The 20057-nt window shown below is 43.8% G+C and overlaps 1 long non-coding RNA gene and 1 pseudogene across 1 annotated transcript; both read left to right on the top strand.

Annotated features, from left to right (window-relative positions):
- Positions 1-986: 986 nt before the first annotated feature.
- LOC120660043 lies at positions 987-3263 on the top strand. The gene is made up of 4 exons (XR_005669324.1): positions 987-1197; positions 1571-1786; positions 1871-2812; positions 2936-3263. It is a non-coding gene; the product is annotated as an uncharacterized LOC120660043 (long non-coding RNA).
- Positions 3264-16487: 13224 nt separating this feature from the next.
- On the top strand, positions 16488-17568 carry LOC120659145 (annotated as a pseudogene).
- Positions 17569-20057: the final 2489 nt, after the last annotated feature.

Raw genomic sequence — 20057 nt, 5'->3', positions numbered from 1 at the left:
AAGCACCGGATGAACCGGTGATGCATCGGTACAAAGCATCGGTTCAACCGGTGATCACTGCGTCAGCTGTCAGGAGTTCAACGGCTACTTCGGGTTATGAGTGACCGGAAGAACCGACACTACCTCAGCCAGAGGCATCGGTTCTTCCGGTGATACGCAGATTTTCTGCTGACCATTGGAGCAACGGCTACAAGACTTGGTGGCCTATATATACGCCTCACCCCGGCCATTTGAAGCTTGCTGGAGTTGCTGGACATCCCACACACACCCAAGAACATCTCCAAGCCATACAAAACCATCAAGATCATATCCTTAGCCCTTAGCACACTTTGAGAGTGTTGTGTAAAGGTTAGCTCATAGTGAGTGTGATTGCAAGGCCTTGAGCCTTTGTGCTGTGGTTCTCTAGTGAACCAAAACAAGAGCTTGGTGCGCCGGCACCTTGGAGCGTGAAGCTCGCCGGCAACATCATCGACCCTCCGACTTGGTGTGGAGCGGCGACGACATCTTTGTGCAGGGGACTGTGGAGACCCCCATCCTTTGTGGAGAAGCTCCTTAGTGGAACCCGGGGCCAAGGTGACCGTGATTGTGTTCACGGAAAAGACTTGGTGGCCGAGTAGCAATACTCTTAGTGAGTGCTACAACAACGTGGATGTAGGTGTGTCCTTTGTGGCTAACCGAACCACGGGATAAACACCCGCGTCAAGAGTTTGCTATCTCCTATCCCGTTCTTTAAGCTTCCGCATTTATTACTTGCAACCTTTGTGCCTTTATTTTCATAGAGTAGTTTCTTGTTAGGAAAGGCTATAGGGTGCATAACTCTTTTGGGATAGGGGTTTCACACTAGAACAACCTAGTTACACATCTAGATAGCTTGTTTTAGTTTAAGTTTTGTGAAAACTAGTTGGAGCCATAGGTCTAAGTTTTTATTAGTGCCTAATTCACCCCCTCTCCCCTCTTAGGTTAGAGCACCCGATCCTTACACAGGCAAGGCAGGGCAGGCAAAAGCAGGGGTGCTCTCGCCGCCCTCACTACTCGATCTGCTTCGGCCTTCGTTGTTGCTCCCGCTATCCCTGCTCATGGATCCACTTCAGCTGCCATTAATCCTGACGGCCTGGCTGTAGCATCATCCCCACCAATCAAGCCACTGGTTTTCCAGGAGTGGTGGAAAAGTTCCTCTCAGATGGGCTCCAGTGAAGGGTATGTTTACTTGACATGAGATGTATAATGGAGTATAGAACTAGACAGTACTACTTGTGGTTTTTTAGCTGATTTCCAGTTGAACATAATAATCTGAAGTATAGACGATATGAATTTGGGCATGAGATTTTTGACTTGCTTGTTTACTGTTCTAGTGTTTCAGAAAATGTAGCCTTTCCAGGTGTCGCATATTGCTGTTAATATTGGTAGATAAATGTGTAGTACAGTAGCTAATAAACTTAAAGAATGGAAAACTAGAATTAGTGGCAGTGTGTTTATTGTTCAAAAATATAAGGCTTTGGCAGCGTAACCAATTTTAAAGTTGTAACCACCAGTAACTATTCAAGGCATTAAACATATCTATTTTCTTTAGGACATACCCACTAGGTGGGTTTACCAATTTGCTGCAGTCAAACACCACTCCAGAAAATTTCCATCTACTGGGAAATACAACTAGAAGAACTAGAGTTTCCCAGGTGAATGCAATGATCAAGAGAATGAGACAATAAATATTGATGTGGATGAAACCATCAACCATAGTAGGACTGAGAAGAGATTGAACTGGATGAAAGATGAAGACATTGGATTGGTAAGCATCCTTGCTTAGTTTGATTTTCTACTGTAGAAAAATCTTCTTCTTTATAAACTTGGAGTTGTTGTTTTCTAATTGTAGGCTTCTGCTTGGGTGCATAACTCAAAGGCCCGGTTGATGGAACTGATAGGAAGTCTGATCAATATTGGGCAGATATCACTAAAGAGAACAACAAAACCATAGAAGTCAGTCGTAGGAGAAACCGGAACCAACTCAAAATCCGTTGGGATCGTGTTAAGAAACCTGTAAGTGAGTTCCATGGTTGCTGGGTAAAAACCACCAAAGTATATAGAATTGGTATGAGTGATGACCAATTGATGGAAACGGCTGAAAAGATGTGTGCTTCTGAACATAGTGATAATGATTTCATGCTGAAGCATATATGGAAGGTTGTGCGAGGGGAAAGGAAGTGGTCTACCTATAATACAAAAAATGGAAGGGGAAAAAGAAAAAAAACAAGGGTGTAACTGCAACTAAAAGGTCAGCTGAAGTGGTGAATTTGGATGACACTCCTTTGTTGGTGTTGCTGAATCCAATAATGATATCAACGTGCTCAACTAATCACATTTGTTTGTCGAACAGCTGAGAGGAGAAGCTCCTAAGGTGCAATATTCTATCAATGGAAGTGAATACAATATCTGTTACTACCTAGCAGACGACATATATCCAGAGTGGCCTATTTTCGTGAAGTCTATACGTGAGCCACAGTCGGATAAACATAAACTTTTTGCACAACATCAAGAAGGGGCAAGGAAGGATGTTGAATGCGCCTTTGACATTTTGCAGTCTCGTTTTTGTATTTTGCATCAACCAGCATGTCTATTGGAGCAAGGGGATCTTGAGAATATCATGCTTGCTTGTATAATCCTCCACAATTTGATAATTGAAGATGAGAGGGATATAGAGCATGTTCCACTGATTTGAATGAGGAAGCCAACACATATACTGTTCAAGAAGCTACAATCTGATTTAATTGAACATATTTGGCTAAAGTTTGGGAATTCAAATAGGCAAAATAATTAGGTACATATCTAATAGTAGATTTTATGTACTATTAGATAAAAATGGATTTTAAGTTCGTTTTTTTCTATATTTATCTTTGTTATCTTTTTTTTGTTGAAATTCATTGTTTATTTTCACTTGTAGATTATGTTATCGAACCTGATGGCTTCTGATGGACATTTGCAACCTGATGGCTTTTGGAGGACTTCTGAACCTACCTGAGATGATGTTGTGCAATTGAGATGATGTCGTGCAACCTGATGATGTCACCTTATTATTTCATACTATAATATGTCATGAACTTTAGTTATTTTATTTCCCAACTATATGATCCTACCTTACTTTACTATGCATGTCATGAACTTTAGTTCTTCTGTTATGTTATGAACTATATGTATGAGAGATGATGGATGATGCTACCTATGTATGGTTCTCAAAAGTTTGTTGGGCAGTAGCAATTTGCTATTTCATTTGTTAGTGTGCTTTGCAAACATGTTGGCTACTATCATGCGGTCACGTTGGCTGCAGAAAAATTGCCACAGTTGATCTATCTCCTTTTTTGTGCTGCATTTAAGTTATTCTTTGTATGACCATTAATATAGAAACCATGGGTTGGGGAGGATGGTTTCTATTGACATTAATTACTCCTTTTCTTCTCTTGGAAACCACTCCTAAATACTGGCCATTGGGACTGCCCTTAGAGCAACTCCAACTCCAACAACCTCTGTACCCCTTCCTGGATCGGTAAATGTAGAGCAAAATCGGAAAAAATGAGCTCCAACAGAGCCGCCATCTTCCTCGTTATCTCTTCTAGCCCGCTATCTTGTCCTCGTCACTCTGCATCAATGCCGAGCTCGCGCGGCTTGGCATCGGCTTCTCCTGCACGCGCCCCCCACTTCCCGCCCCTCACCCTGCTGTGCCCCACTTCCCGTCCCACACCTTCCTCCCCCGCCCACAGCCCTCTCCATTCTTGCACCCAAAACTGACCAAATCACCACATCCAGGGTGAAATTTCACCGCCGCCCCTAGTCACCATGAATAAGATGGTTCATCCCCGTGCTACTGTAGGTGGGCGACCTGGATTTTATCAAGAAGCCGTTGCTTGGGGTTCTGCCAGCACTCATTTCGCGCAAGTAATCGAGGAACCGGAGGTGGCAGGAGCGGTTTTGGTCGGGGGTTGGATTGATGTGCCATCGTGTTCTTCCTCCCACAGGCGTCGATGGTTGAATGATGCAGGAGCCGTTGTCACATGAAGATGTGCCCATCGACAACCTGAACTCTGGTGAGTTGCTCGCAGCTTGGTGCCAGGTGCAGGTGTGAAGGTTACTACCATCCTATGCTTATTATCATGAGGTAGCTGTTCAGGATAATACCATGAGGTGTTCATAATCTTGTTTGTTGAGCAACAATTTTGTCTTGGGTTATGACTAGATGAAAGCATCTAGGCCCCTAATTCAAGTTTTGGTAATTAATGACAACGGTTTGTAGATTAACGATTTTATTTGAGATAATGAGCATAGGTTGATCCATGGATGAAAGGGATTTGACTGTGATCGTATGAAGTTTTGGAGATGATGTGCAAAGCTCGGGCTCAAGGCAAAGGTATCAAATAGGGCTTTTGCATTTTACCGGTCATAAGGCAATTAGTGGATGAGAAATGACCGGATTTGTTGGATGGATAGCCGTACTATCTAGAGGGGTCGTGTACTTGTGCTTGACGGGTCTTTAGTGCCATTTTGCTCAAAATGTCTTGATGCATGCATGAGGGCTAACGACACTTCGAAAAGATTTGAAAATGGATTCAAAACTTGTGGTGACTGACTAAGTGCGGACAGTCTGCCCCTAGGGCGCGGACGATCCGCCACACAATTTGAAAATGTACCAGAGAGGCTGTTTGGCTCTGGTGGGAATTAAAATTAGCTGGCGGACAGTCCGGCCCAGGCGGGCGGATGGTCTGCCACACTAATTAAAAGTGTACTAGAGACATGTTTCGTCTCTGGTGGAAAAGAGGGTTGAACGGCGGACGGTCCGCCCCTGGGGCACGGACGGTCCGCCGGTCATTTTAAGTTTTGTACCAGAGGCATTGCATCTCTGGTTGCGCTGAGTGTCTGAACGGCGGACGGTCCGCCTCTAGTGCGCGGACGGTCCGCCGGTCACTTAACATTTGTACCAGAGATGTTTTTCATCTCTGGTGGTGTGGAACATTGAACCGCGGACGATCCGCCCCTAGGGCGCGAATAGTCCGCCAGGGCTCCAACGGCTAGTTCTGACACACAATCAATGCACTCTGACTCACTAATTTATAAGGGCAGACAGTCCGGTTTTTGAACCGCGGTCGGTCTGCGATTTCGCAGAAAAGAGTGTAACTACTAGTTTTTGAGGGGATGTCTATATATACCCAATGCCTGGCCATTGGGAGGCTCTTTTGGCCATTTGGACTACATTCTTGACTCTTTAGAGCTGATCCATCTCTCTCTCACACATTCTTGCTTAGTGATTGCATCTTTGAGAGTGTGAGAGCATCCTAGTGCTTTGCATCTAGTGTTTGAGCTTTGTGGCACTAGGGAAACTTCAAGCAAGCGTCATCGATTTGTTACTCTTAGGAGTTTCCACTCCCTAGACGGCTTGGAGAAGTAGATTTCGCGGAGCACCTCCAAGGAGATTGTTGAGGAGCCCCGATTTCGGTTGTGAGAGGTCTTGTGCTCACCTCACCAGAGTGGTGAAGAGCAACTCTAGTGAAATCGAGGTGTGGAGCGGTTCCTTGATTCAAGCCGGCTCATGATCAAGAGAGTTCTTGATAGAGGATCGGTTGATTCTTGGAATCCACCTCAACATGGATTAGGGGTGACCGGCAAGTCATCGACAGCACGGGATAAATTCTTGTGTCAAGCTCGGTTATTTCTCTTACTCACTTTAATTCTTGCATTTACTTTAAAAAATTTACTTTACTAGAGCTTGAATTGTATCTTGTCACCCTGGGTTGCAAACCCAAATTAGAGATAGTAGTAGCATGACATAGGGCCTTCCTTTGTTACTAATTAAATTTCTCTAGTGTTGGTGTTTTTAGTTTTAAACCGCCTATTCACTCCCCCTCTAGTCGGTGTTCTTGATCCTACAAGTGGTACCAGAGCTAATTACTCCTTAAATTGCGGATTTAACCATTTTGGAGTAGAACAATGACTAGTGATAATAGTATTCATGTTGGAAAGCCACCCTTTTTTATGGGAATAATTATGATTATTGGAAGACTAGGATGTTGGCTCATCTTAAGGCTATGAGTAGAAAGTTGTGGAGAGTTGTGAATGACGGGCATGCCATCCTAGATGCAAAGAATTTGACCCCGGTAGATGAGGAAACTGAGGTGCTAAATGATCAAGGGGTGAATGAACTCTTTAGCGCTCTTGATGTGAGTGAATTCAATAGAGTTAAAAGTCTCACAAATGCAAATGATATATGGAAGAAGCTCATGGAAATTCATGAGGGCATATCAAGTGTGAAGGAGGCTAAATTATATGTGCTCAAGGGCAAGTTTAGTGAATTTGCCATGAAGAAGGATGAGAGTGTAGCCGAGATGTTCAACCGGCTAAATGATATTGTGAATGAGCTCAAGGGGCTTGGATTTGAGGTGCCGGATGCGGATTTCAATCACAAGTTTCTTAGAAGTCTTCCGGAAAGATATGACACCATTGTGACCTTGCTTGTGAGGTCAAATGTGAAGACCGCTACTCCCACACAAATATCGGGAGAAGTGCTTACTCATGACATGTTCAAGAAATCTCAAGATGAAGCTCATGGTGGAGAAATTGATGAGAAAAAGAAAAGTGTGGCTTTCAAGGCTCAAGATAGCAAAAATGAAGAAGAAAGTGGTTGTCAAGAAGAAGAATCAGATGAGGAGATGGCTCTCTTTGTCAAGAGGTTCAATAGAATGACGAGCAAGAAGAACTTTGGCAGGAGAGGACAATCATCAAGAAAAAATTCTTTTGTTGACAAGACATGCTTCCAATGTGGTGAAGTGGGTCATATCATCATAAATTGTCCAAACAAGAAAAATGACAAGAACAAGAAAGACAAGAAAAATAATGAGAATAAAAAGAAGAAGTTCATCAAGAAGAAGAAAAATGGTCAAGCCTATTTTGTTGAGTGGGATTCCGATACAAGCTCCGATGATGATGATGATGATGATGATGACAAGCCATCTAAGGGAGTTGCCGGGATCGCCATCAAGGAGGCTCCATCACTCTTCTCCATACCACATTGTCTTATGGCAAAGGGTGGTGCAAAGGTATTACAAGATGATGAACTTGAAGAATTTTTATATGATGATCTTGTAGATATGCTCAACGATGCCGGTGAACTTGTGATCAAGGAAAAGACAAAGTTGAAGGACTTGGAGTTGAAATATGATTCACTCCAAGCTTCCTATGAGGAGCTAAAGACCTCTCATGAGAATCTTAAGGAAACTCATGAGAAGCTTAAGGACAAGGCTAAGTTGAACATGGGGGCTAGTAGTGAAACTTGCAAATCATATTGTATATCTAGCTCTACTAACTCCTCATGTAGCACAAGTAATAAATCTTCTTGGGATAAGTCACTTGTCTTGGGGAATGAAAAATTGAAGAAAGAAGTGATTTGTTTGACCAATGATTTGAGCAAGTGCTATGATAGTAGAGCCAAATTCAATCATTGTTGGTCAAGCCAAAAGTTCACCTTGAATAGGCAAGGTCTAGGATATATTCCAAAGAAAGGCAAGAAGGCCTTTTATGAAACCAAGACCGTATTTGTGAAGAAAGATGGATGGCCATATTATGAAAAGTGCAAAAAAATGGGCCATAATGAGAAGAATTGCACCAACAATAAAGCCGTATCCTTTTATTCTAGCTATGTTCTTATGAAAGATTCTAAGGGTTGTGTTAGTGCTAAATATATTGGGTTACCTATATATGGTGCTAAAAAGAATGCCATTTGGGTGTCTAAAACTTTGGTCACTAACATCCAAGGACCCAAGAAAATTTGGGTACCTAAAAGAGTTACTTCTCTTTTGTAGGTGAATTATAAGGCCGGAGGAAGACATTGGGTGCTTGATAGTGGATGCACTCAGAGATCTAATGATGTTTTCCTCCCTTGATGATAATGTGGTTGGCTATAGTGATATTATCTTTGGCAATAATAGCCGAGGCAAGGTCAAAGGAATTGGTACAATTGCTATTTCAAGTGATCATTCTCTCTCAAAAGTTTTGCTAGTTGATTCTCTCAAGTTTAATCTCTTGTCGGTCACTCAACTTTGTGATTTTGGTTATAAGTGTAGTTTCACTAAAGATGATGTTGTAGTGACTAGTTTGGATGGAAATGATCATATCTTCACGGAATTTAGACATGAGGATGTTTATCTTGTGGATTTTGCTTCTAGAGAGGCAAATTTGTCTACTTGCTTGTTCTCACAATCATCTTTGGGTTGGTTATGGCATAGAAGACTTGATCATGTTGGTATGAAACAACTCAACCAACTCTTAAAATATGATTTAGTAGTTGTCTTGAAGAATGTGAAATTTGAAAAAGATAAGTTGTGTAGTGCATGTCAAGCCGGAAAGCAAGTTGCAAATGCTCATCCCACTAAGAGTGTTATGTCTACCGAGAGACCATTGGAATTATTGCATATGGATTTATTTGGTCCTACAATATGTAGAAGCATTGGAGGAAATTGCTATTGACTTGTGGTTGTGGATGATTATTCAAGATATGCATGGGTTTTTCTTCTTCATGACAAGGCCGATACATATGACATATTCAAGAAATTCATAGCAAGGGCCGAGAATGAATTTGAGCTCAAGGTGAAGAATGTAAGGAGTGACAATGGAAGTGAATTTAGAAACACAAGAGTTGAGGAATGTTGTGATAAAAAAAGAATCAAGCATGAATTCTCAACCAAGTACACTCCGGAGCAAAATGGTCTTGTTGAGAGGAAGAATAGAACCTCGATTGATATGGCAAGATCAATGCTCTTCGAGTACAATATTTCGGATAGTTTTTGGGCCGAAGCAATCAACACGGCTTGTCATTCTTTTAATAGATTATATTGCCATAGATTTCATAACAAGACCCCCATATGAATTGCTCATTGGAAGAAAGCCAAATATCTCATATTTTATAGTGTTTGGTTGCAAATGCTATATTCTCAAGAAGGGAACTCGGTTATCAAAGTTCTAAAGTAAATGTGATGATGGTTTTTTTCTTGGGTATTCATCTTGTAGCAAGGCTTATTGGGTCTACAACAAAACTCATAGTATTGTTGAAGAAGCATATGATGTGGAGTTTGATGAAACCAATGGGTCTCATAATGAACAAGAAAATCTTAATGATGTGAGAAATGATGGCTTGAGAAATACAATGAAAACTATGTCAATTGGTGATGTTAGACCAAGAGAAGAAGATGAGGATGAAGATGGTCCTTCTATTTCTATTAGAGTAAATCCTTCAACCTCTTTCCCAAATGATCAAGCACAACCAATTGTACAAGATTCAAGTAACAATGATTCTCAAGTACAAGATCAAGTGGGTTCTACTACTTCACCTTCCACATCAACTCAAGAACCTATTGTCCCTCAAAGGATTCATCATGTTCTTGCAAAGGATCACCCCGTGGATCAAATCATGGGTGATATTAGTAAGGGTGTCCAAACTCGATCTCGCATTGCTTCATTTTATGAACACTATTCTTTTGTATCTTTTCTTGAACCTAACCGTGTAGATGAAGCTTTGAGAGATCCGGATTGGGTGAATGCTATGCATGAAGAATTGAATAATTTCACCCGAAATCAAGTTTGGGATTTAGTGGAAAGGCCCAAGAATTACAATGTCATTGGTACTAAATGGGTCTTTAGAAACAAGCAAAATAAAGATAGAATTGTTGTGAGAAACAAGACAAGATTGGTGACTCAAGGCTTCACTCAAGTCGAAGGTTTGGATTTCGGTGAAACTTTTGCTCCCGTTGCTAGATTAGAAGCTATTAGAATTTTATTAGCTTATGCTTGCTCTCATAACATAAAACTTTATCAAATGGATGTGAAAAGTGCTTTCTTGAATGGCAAGATTAGTGAACTCGTATTTGTTGAGCAACTTCCCGGTTTTGAAGATCCTAAGAAGCCAAATCATGTATACAAGCTCTCTAAAGCTCTCTATGGTCTTAAGCAAGCTCCACGGGCTTGGTATGAAAGATTGAGGGATTTTCTTATTTCTAAGGGCTTCAAAATTGATAAGGTTGATACCACTTTGTTCAATAAAGCAATTGGTAAGGATTTATTTGTTTGTCAAATTTATGTTGATGATATTATCTTTGGTTCAACTTACCCAAATTTTTGTAAGGAATTTGGTGAAATGATGTCTAGAGAATTTGAGATGTCCATGATTAGTGAATTGAGTTTCTTTCTTGGACTTCAAATCAAGCAACTCAAGAAAGGCACATTTGTGTGTCAATCTAAAACTTTACGCTTCTATGATTGGTAGTTTGCTTTATTTGACCGCATCTAGGCCCGACATCATGTTTAGTATTTGCATGTGTGCACGATTTCAAGCTGCACCTAGAGAATGTCATTTGACCGCCGTCAAAAGGATCTTGATATACTTGAAATTCACTCCAAATATTGGTTTTATGGTATCCCAAGGGTGCTCATTTTGATTTAGTTTGTTTTTTGGATTTGGATTATGCGGGATGCAAGGTTGATAGAAAAAGCACTTCCGGTGGTTGTCAATTTTTTGGAAGGTCACTTGTTTCTCGGTCTTCAAAGAAGAAAAATTCCGTGGCTCTTTCAATCGCCGAAGCGAAATATATTTCGGTCGGAAGTTGGTGTGCACAATTATTATGGATGAAGCAAACTCTTCTTGATTTTGGTGTGAAGTTTGATGAAATTCTCTTATTGTGTGATAATGAAAGCGCCGTAAAAATTGCAACTAATCCGGTGCAACATTCAAGAACCAAGCATATTGATATGCATCATCATTTTCTTAGAGATCATGTGAACAAGGGTGATATCAAGATTGATGGAATTGGCACAGATGATCAATTAGTGGATATATTCACCAAGCCTTTGGGTGAATCTCGGTTTTGCAAGTTGAGAAATGAGCTAAATATCATTGACTTCTCAAATGTGGTTTGAAAACTAGCACATGTGGCATGTGGTTCTTCTATGCATTCTTTGTTTCAATTTTCTGAATTTTTTGGGAATTTTTGATCCATTTATGAGTTTTCTTGATTTTACTCGATTTATTTTTGATTTCTTGTTGATACACGCTCAATTGAGTCTATGGAAGGTATTTATGCTAGTTTTGAGATTTTTGGATTTTTATATGAGCAATGATCCCAAATTGAAGTTGGATTTGTGAAATGTGGCAAAATTCAGAGCTGTCAGAATTTTGGTAGCGCGGATGGTCCGTGGGTAAGAGGCGGACGGTCCGCCATCTATGAAGTTTGTCACCAGAAGCTCAAATCAACAGAAAAGGGTAAGCGTGGACAGTCCGCGTATGGACCGCGAACGGTCCACCCGGTGCACCGGTTAGCTTCGGATACACTGGTGATGTGCTCACTGAGCAAAGAGCGGACGGTCCGCCAAGGATCCGCGGATGGTCTGCCATTGTTGAGAAATTTTTTACCAGAGACAGTTTCAGTGGAAAATTAAGTCAGAAATTATAAAGGCGGACGGTTCGCCTGGAGGTCGCGGACGGTCCGCGCCTGCGCAGAATGGTGGGACCGGCCACCCGTGGACTTATATGCCCAAGTCCCTTTCCCTCTCCATCAAACCGACCACAAACATCCAAAAGCTCTCTCTCCTTCTCTCTCAAGCACGTGGGGGAGACATCAAGGTCAAGGACGTTTGTCGTGATTCCCGGACGGTCTGAGCGCATTCCCAGACCCTTCTCGTGATTCTCCATCATGTCCTCTCGGTATTTCGTTGATTCCTCTCCTTATGTTCTTGGATTTCATCATGAAAGAGGGGGTTTGGCGTGCTCTGATATGTTTTTGGACCATGGATTTGTGAAATCAATTGGGGGATCTTGTTGCTAGTGTTGAGGAGATGTTGTGGCAAAAATTTGGTTGGTAGATTTGCACTAGAACTCAAATTATGGATGAATCAAATTTTGGGCGATTTTCAGTTACTGTGCTTGAACAGATGGGTCGCGGACGGTCCGCCTGCTGACCGCGGACAGTCCGCGTTGGTATTTGAGTAAACCACGGATGGTCCGCGTCCAGCTAGCGGACGGTCCGCCAGAGACTGTTTCCTGTAGAATTGTGCTGAGTTGTGATGTTTGTTGCTTGGCTGAAGTGTTACACTTGCATAATTGTTTCTTATGATTCACTCTTGATCTCAGGCCGCCCCGGAAGGTTCTCAAAGCAACTACTTCAAAGATCAAGAAGGTTGTGACCTCCAAAAGACAAAGAGATGGTGACGACTCTGATGATGAGGACTATGCTCCTAACCCAAGTGACATGGCAGCTGCATCATCAGTTGGGGTGTTGGTGATGAGTCTTCAGAGGAAGATGTTGAGGGAGAAGAGGATGATGTCACTGATCTGATGGGGCTAGACCTTCCTAGCAGATAGTGGACGGCTGAGTCATATGCAAATGCAAGATCAGTGAATCAGCTCAACGTGCCTCGGGACACCAACATTCTCTACTTCAGAACTGAGGTACAACAAGATCCTTACTTTGGTCATCTAGTTAAGAAAATTGTATTCAAACATCAGACCATAGACTTAGCATATATGAGATCACAGCCACTCATGTCTGCACTTGTTGATAGATTTGAGCACATGGGTCTAGACAATTTCCTTCAGCATAGATGTGATTGGAATGAGACTGTTATTCGTCAGTTTTATGCCACTCTAAAGATTAGCATGGAAGAAGAAAGAATTTGGTGGACAACTGGCAAGAGAACATACTATGCTAGCTTTGCTCAGTTTGCTGCTGCAAATCAGTTGGACTATGATTTTATCACAAATGAGCAAAATATCTACATTGTGTTGGAGAACCCTCTAGATGAGAATGATTATCCTATTTATTATGAGCTTGCAAATGTTGAGATTGCCAGAATGTTTGGGGGCACATAAGGTCTTAGGCATCATCCTGCTGTCATAAACAAAATTGCTAGAGTCACTTTTATGCCTAAGAGTGGAAACAAGGACAAGATTAGAGGCCTCTACTGGAATGTGATCTCTCATATTATGAATGGAAATAGAATCAATATTATTGCTCTTATCATGGATCAGTTGGCAGACCTGAGGCTAAACCTTGAGATGAACCTCTACTTTGCACCTTACATCATGTCCATCATCAAGGCCAAGACCAGTTTCAGAGGGATCTGTGAGTGCAGGCACATTCCTTTTAGGCTTTTCAAGAATGACACAGGTTTTCTCTTGAGGCCCTTGACTCCCTTCCCAGGTGATGACATGGATGAGGAAGAACATGGGCATGATGATGATAATGGTGATGATGATGCTCACATGGGAGCAGCTGCATCACAGCATGCTATGCCACCTCCAGTGCAGCCATAGTGGGCACCTCCAGCTGGGTACTTCGATCCATATATTGCATCAATGCCGCAGGGTATGACTTCTCATATGGATGGTCTTGTGACTCAGATGCAGACTCAGATGAACTTAGGCTTCCAAAACATGCAGCAGCAGATGACACAGCACTTTCAGGAGACTATGTTCCAGCCTATGATGGCTTAAATGCAAGGAGTTCAGGAGAGTCTTCACTCAGACATAGTAGCTCTGGATTCTCGCTTTGAGGATATGCTGTCGTCTGAGCAATTTCAGCAGCTTGAGCAGAGGCAGCAGCAGCTAGAATAGAGATTTGACACTTTCAACACTGCTTTCACAGGCTTCTCAGACCACTTCTACTCAATTTTTCCAGCTGTAGTACCTCCTCCTGAGTTGTATCCTCACCAGCCTTTCTACCCACCGCCACCGCCTCCACCGCCGATGGATTGACCTTTTTGGCAATTGATGCCAAAGAGGGGGATGGACCTTGGAGTGCTTAGATCCAGGGGGAGCTCATGGACTTCGCATGGGGATGGACCGTTTGCTACTCGAGTTTCATTTGTGTTGAACTCTATTTGTCTTGCATTGCATGTTTATGATTTATTGTCTTGCATGGATTTGTGGTATGAACTTGAACTTGGCTTGTAATGTGTGATGAACTTCGTTGGCTTGTAATACTCTTATCGTGTTTATATTCATCCTTGTGGTTTGATGAGGTTGTGCTAATCATGTTAAAATTTCATATCATATATATCTTGTTGTATTGCCTCGATTTCCACTTGTAGATGAAACTCCGTCAAAAATTTTCAAATTTCATAAATATGTGCTCTTGGTATTCATTCAAATTCACAAGCACATATCAAGGGGGAGTTCTCTCTACTCATCGAACTTAGGTGAATTTATTCATATCTAATTCTGAAATTTTCAAGAAAAATGAGTAAGTTCCTTCAAAGTTCAATTCCAAGTCTACCTTATGCCTTTTGTATAAAGTTGACTTGAACTCTTTTTATCACTCCAAAATTAGTGTTGTCATCAATTACCAAAAAGGAGAGATTGAAAGCATCTAGGCCCCTAATTCGAGTTTTGGTAATTAATGACAACAGTTTGTGGATTAACGATTTCATTTGAGATAATGAGCATAGGTTGATCCATGGATGAAAGGGATTTGACTGTGATCGTATGAAGTTTTGGAGATGATGTGCAAAGCTCGGGCTCAAGGCAAAGGTATCAAATAGGGCTTTTGTATTTTACCGGTCATAAGGCGATTATTGGATGAGAAATGACCGGATTTGTAGGATAGATAGCTGTACTATCTAGAGGGGTCGTGTACTCATGCTTGACGGGTCTTTAGTGCCATTTTGCTCAAAATGTCTAGATGCATGCATGAGGGCTAACGACACTTCGAAAAGATTTGAAAATGGATTCAAAACTTGTGGTGACTGACTAAGTGTGGACAGTCCGCCCCTAGGGCGCGGACGGTCCGCCACACAATTTGAAAATGTACCAGAGAGGCTGTTTAGCTCTGGTGGGAGTTAAAATTGGCTGGCGGACAGTCCGACCCAGGCGGGCAGACGGTCCGCCACACTAATTAAAATTGTACCAGAGACATGTTTCGTCTCTGGTGGAAAAGAGGGTTGAACGGCGGACGGTCCACCCCTGGGGCGCGGATGGTCCACCGGTCATTTTAAGTTTTGTACCAGAGGCGTTGCATCTCTAGTTGCGCTGAGAGTCTGAATGGCGGACGGTCCGCCCCTGGGGCGCGGACGGTCCGCCGGTCACGTAACATTTGTACCAGAGACGTTTTTCGTCTCTGGTGGTGTGGAACATTGAACCGCGGACGGTCCGCCCCTAGGGTACGGACAGTCCGCTAGGGCTCCAACGGCTAGTTCTGACACACAATCATTGCACTCTGACTCACTGGTTTATAAGGGTGGACAGTCCGGTTTTTGAACCACGGACGGTCCGTGATTTCGCAGAAAAGAGTGTAACGGCTAGTTTTTTAGGCGATGCATATATATACCCAATGCCCGGCCATTGGGAGGCTCTCTTGGCCATTTGGACTACATTCTTGACTCTTTAGAGCTGAGCCATCCCTCTCTCACTCATTCTTGCATAGTGATTGCATCTTTAAGAGTGTGAGAGCATCCTAGTGCTTTGCATCTAGTGTTTGAGCTTTGTGGCACTAGGGAAACTTCAAGCAAGCGTCATCGATTTGTTACTCTTGGGAGTTGCCGCTCCCTAGATGGCTTGGGGAAGTGGATTTCGTGGAGCACCTCCAAGGAGATTGTTGAGGAGCCCTGATTTCGGTTGTGAGAGGTTTGTGCTCACATCACCAGAGTGTGGAAGAGCAACTCTAGTGGAATCGAGGTGTGGAGCGGTTTCTTGATTCAAGCCGGCTCAAGATTAAGAGAGTTCTTGATAGAGGAGCGGTTGATTCTTGGAATCCACCTCAACGTTGATTAGGGGTGACCGGCAAGTCATCGACACCACGGGATAAATTCTTGTGTCAAGCTCGGTTATTTCTCTTGCTCACTTTAATCCTTGCATTTACTTTGAGTAATTTACTTTACTAGAGCTTGAATTGTATCTTGTCACCCTAGGTTGCAAACTCAAATTAGAGATAGTAGTAGCATGACATAGGGCCTTCCTTTATTACTAATTAAATTTTTCTAGTGTTGGTGTTTTTAGTTTTAAATTGCCTATTCACCCCCTTCTAGTCGGTGTTCATGATCCTACACTAGAGCACCGCTACACCATGAGATAGCAGTTTCTTACTACTGTTAGGTACTTGCATGTCATGTATTGCTTTGTTGGTTCCAATTGTAGATCTTTGAATTTTGTTCATTTAGCAACTACATTATTGACTAGAAACTCTGAAAGTTTGTAGTAATTTCAATAATTTTGCTAGTAATTTTGTTACCATTCAGACACACTGCATTAAGGAAATCATTTAGTAATTTTGCTAGTAACTTTCACTAGTAAATTTGTTACCATTCAAACACATTCAAACTGCTCATTCAATTTGATCCATATCTCATCTCCCAGCATCACTTCAGGACTGATACAATCATTTAAAATTTTATTGTTGCTCTTACTTGGAGTGTTTGTTTCAGATCTCCAACTTGTAGCAACTTGATTATTAGTTTTTTCTATCACAGGTGGTATGTGTTCAAGATCTTTCACTGATGTCGTATTGAATGGTTTTGAAGAATCACAAGATCTCACACCTAATAGTGATCCACTCATCCGTCAAGCTCCTGCAACAGCCAAGATTTCTTAGGGAAGAACAAAAAATTTCAGTTCTGAGGAGGACATCCTTCTTGTTTCATCTTGGCTAAATGTGGGCATGGATGCTATAAGTGGAGTTGATCAATTACAGGGCACCTATTGGAGAAGAATACATGAATATTTCCATGCAAACAAGTCATTCGAGTCAACTCATATCGAAGTTTCTCTAATGAATAGTTGGTCCACTATACAACATGATGTGAATCTATTTTGTGGATATGTGTCCAGGATAGAGGATAGGAACCAGAGTGGTTCCAGAGTTGATGACAACGTATACACATTATCTCAGAGCTATTATCATTTGTCTCAGTTTAGCATTTCATGTTAATTATGGTTTTAATTGTGCAGATAGGAAATGCATGTGCACTGTTCAAGGCTGAAGACAAGAAGAAAAGGAACTTCACATTGATGCATTGCTGGAATATCCTAAAGGACAAGCACAAGTCTATGGACATGAGGAAGGAAATCGGATGTGCCAAAAAAACAAGAAACAAGAAACATAAGACAACACCAATTCAAATCCAAGTTCAGTAGAACCTGCTGCCCCTGATGCTGGTGGTGACATTGCTGAAGCATCATGAAGACCTGACGGAAAGAAGAAGGAGAAACAGAAGCTACGCCAAGGTAGAACCATCGAAGCGGTGGACTACCTACTGGCAAAGAAGAAAGAAGCTGACCTTGAGAAAGAGTTGAAGAAAGAAGAGAGGTGGAACAAAGCCTTTGCTCTGCAGGAAGAGAAGAAAAAATTGGAGAGAGAAAAGTTTGAGTTCCAGAGAGAGCACTAAGAGGACAAAATTATTGCTAGGGATTTGGGCACAATGGACTTTGATCAATGTTGGCGGTCCTTAGCCTAACAGAATAGATCCGCAAGCGTACGGATACCGATGTAGCTTTCACCTTGGAGTATTCCAGGGTATCGAATCCATGAGGAACGAGAAGTGTACTGGTAATGACTCTTGTTTATCTAGGGGGTATGACGGGAGTGAAGATGTCCGGATAAGATAGGTCGAAGTGTTCTAACATCGTCTTACTAACTACTCCTGTCAAGAATACTTGACGTATACTCTAGTTGCTTCGGCGGCCTAAGAGAAGGACTCATACTAGGATGAGAAGGGAGTCCAACATCTGTCGGCAACTTCTGCTATGAAAACACCCGAATGTGGTGGACTACAAAGAACGGATATGGCTATCACCACCTACCGCCTACCACTGCGGTTTGCGGTTCCGTGGGGTGGAACACAACCCAAGGTAACTTACCAAGTCAAGGTACCACACCTAAACTATCGAGTTACTTACTCCTATCTCACGTTAAGATAAAGAGCAACCTCAAATAAGTAGATCTTGCTACTTACGCAGACAAGGGATCCCGAAACTAGAGAGATCAAGTATTCAAGTACTAATAAAGTAAAGAAGAGAAAGAAATACAGATGAAAAAAGAGGAAATTACTCGAATCGAAGCTTCATTCCTCGGAGGCACAAAGTTAGACAGGGACCGACACTCCGGTCCTCTTCGGACTCTCACCTCGCATCTCACTCTATTTTCTAAAGATATGTGGAGTACTACGCTTCACCTTTGTCGGTACCGCAGGACTGGGGTACCCCCTCTTGCTGTGTCTAGGCAAGAGTCTTGTAGTTATCCTTAACTACGCCCTGACGGCCGAGCAGCCGGACCCCTGTGGTCTGGAGCCCTACTCTCCCAACAAACGGCCCCGGACCCGCTCCCCGCTTGGGGAGGGTCCTGTGACGCCACGTGTCCCGGAAGAGGTAGCCAAAATAGCTGGGGGCCCCGGACCACCCCGCTGGGTCCCGGACCCCCATATACTATCCGGACCCCTCAGCGGGATGGAACCGACACCCCGCCTGGGGCTGGTCCGGGGCCGCCACGTGTCCGCAGGTGCGGGCACGCACGCGGGGCCGCGTGACTCCCACTGGAAGACAAGCCTACCTACCGCATTCATTGCGGTAGGCGGAAGTGCGCTGTGCCACAGCAGAGCCCGAGGCGGCAATTGCCAGGTAGCACTGTTGGTCGCGTGTTACCAAGTTGCACAGTGCAGTCGCTGGCGCCGCCCACTCCGCGTATGTCAGTCTACTATGCCAGTTAGACACGACGGCTCGGCTTCGCCCTTTATGACGCCTACATGGTAGCCTCGACAGACTACGTCGCAAGCTACATTGCCCCAACGGGCGCCTCGCCGATGGGACAAATAAAGACTCCCCTCGGTCAGAGAGTCGACAGGGCGATGAAGCGTATCCAAGAAGAGATTCTCAACCGCTGTAGCACCATTAATGCCTTCTGCGCAGTATACTATGCATCCGCGTTGGACCCACCTGTCGGGGTCTCAACGCCTGTGTACGCGTCCCCTTGGGCTATAAAAGGGAGACGCCCGTTAGACTTAGGCAGGGGCTGAAGAAGTCCCGGCAGAGGCCAGTACCCAACCTGGGCAGAGGATAGCTTCATTCATACTAAGAACAATACATCTCACAGTGGATGTAGGGTATTACGCTCCGGCGGCCCGAACCACTCTAAACCCGAGTGTTCTTGCATTCTTGCCCCCAAGCTAGATCAGCCTAATCGCTTAGCGCTTTCCCGAGTACTCCCCCTCTGGAATTAGGCGGGTGCATTCCGCCACCCAGCTGTCGGTACCCTAAAAAGCCCACAACATTTGGCGCCGTCCGTGTGGAGAGGTGCAGGTGTTGGCTAGATCTCCAGGCTTCTGAGGCTGAGCTCATCCTCTGCAATGGCGACGAGAAGATGAAGAGAGGCATGGTGTCACCCATGCCGCATGCCACGGCACCGAGACGACGATGCCCTCGGTGCGGCGGCGCATGGCAGCGGCGCCTGCTGTGCGTCGCCACTGCGACACCTTAGAGCCGGCGCGGCGGCGCGCAACGGAGACACCCGCTGTGCGTCACCCTACAACACCTCTGCGTCGGCTCAAGGTTTTCTCTCAAGCAACCACCAGGGTTCCCCTGCGGCGGTATGGCGTCGGTTCAAGGCTTTCTCTCAATATGAAGCCTGGAGCCAACCGCTATGGCCCGGGGGAAGTTGACCGTCGACTCCTCCCTCGCCAGGACCGAGTCTCTCTCAGTGTTGCTGCAGACAGGACCCCGCCACCAGGCGTGGGGGCCCAACGCCAGCACCTAGGTCAAGCCGGCGAACAACCACCCTTCTCCACGCTCCGTGCTCGTCCAAACGAGCACCCAGCTCGTGATGAGCGGTCATTGGGCTGGCTTCCGACGGCAGACGGCGACGGCTGGGCCACTCCCATTCAAAGCCAAAGAATTTGTCTCCATGCTACCTAGGCATATGACAGTTCTTAGGCAGGGAAGGGCCCCCCGAGCTCCCGAGGTGATGCTGGATGATGCAGTTCAGGCACGTCCAGGATGCCTTCGTCTCCGACGGCTGTGGAGAACACAAAGGTGGTAGTTCCACTCCGACTAGGAA

Source organism: Panicum virgatum, chromosome 2N (genome assembly GCF_016808335.1).
Source record: "Panicum virgatum strain AP13 chromosome 2N, P.virgatum_v5, whole genome shotgun sequence".
NCBI classification, from domain to species: domain Eukaryota; kingdom Viridiplantae; phylum Streptophyta; class Magnoliopsida; order Poales; family Poaceae; genus Panicum; species Panicum virgatum.
The sequence above is the reverse complement of the archived record's forward strand: the minus strand, read 5'-3'. Positions and strand labels throughout refer to the sequence as shown.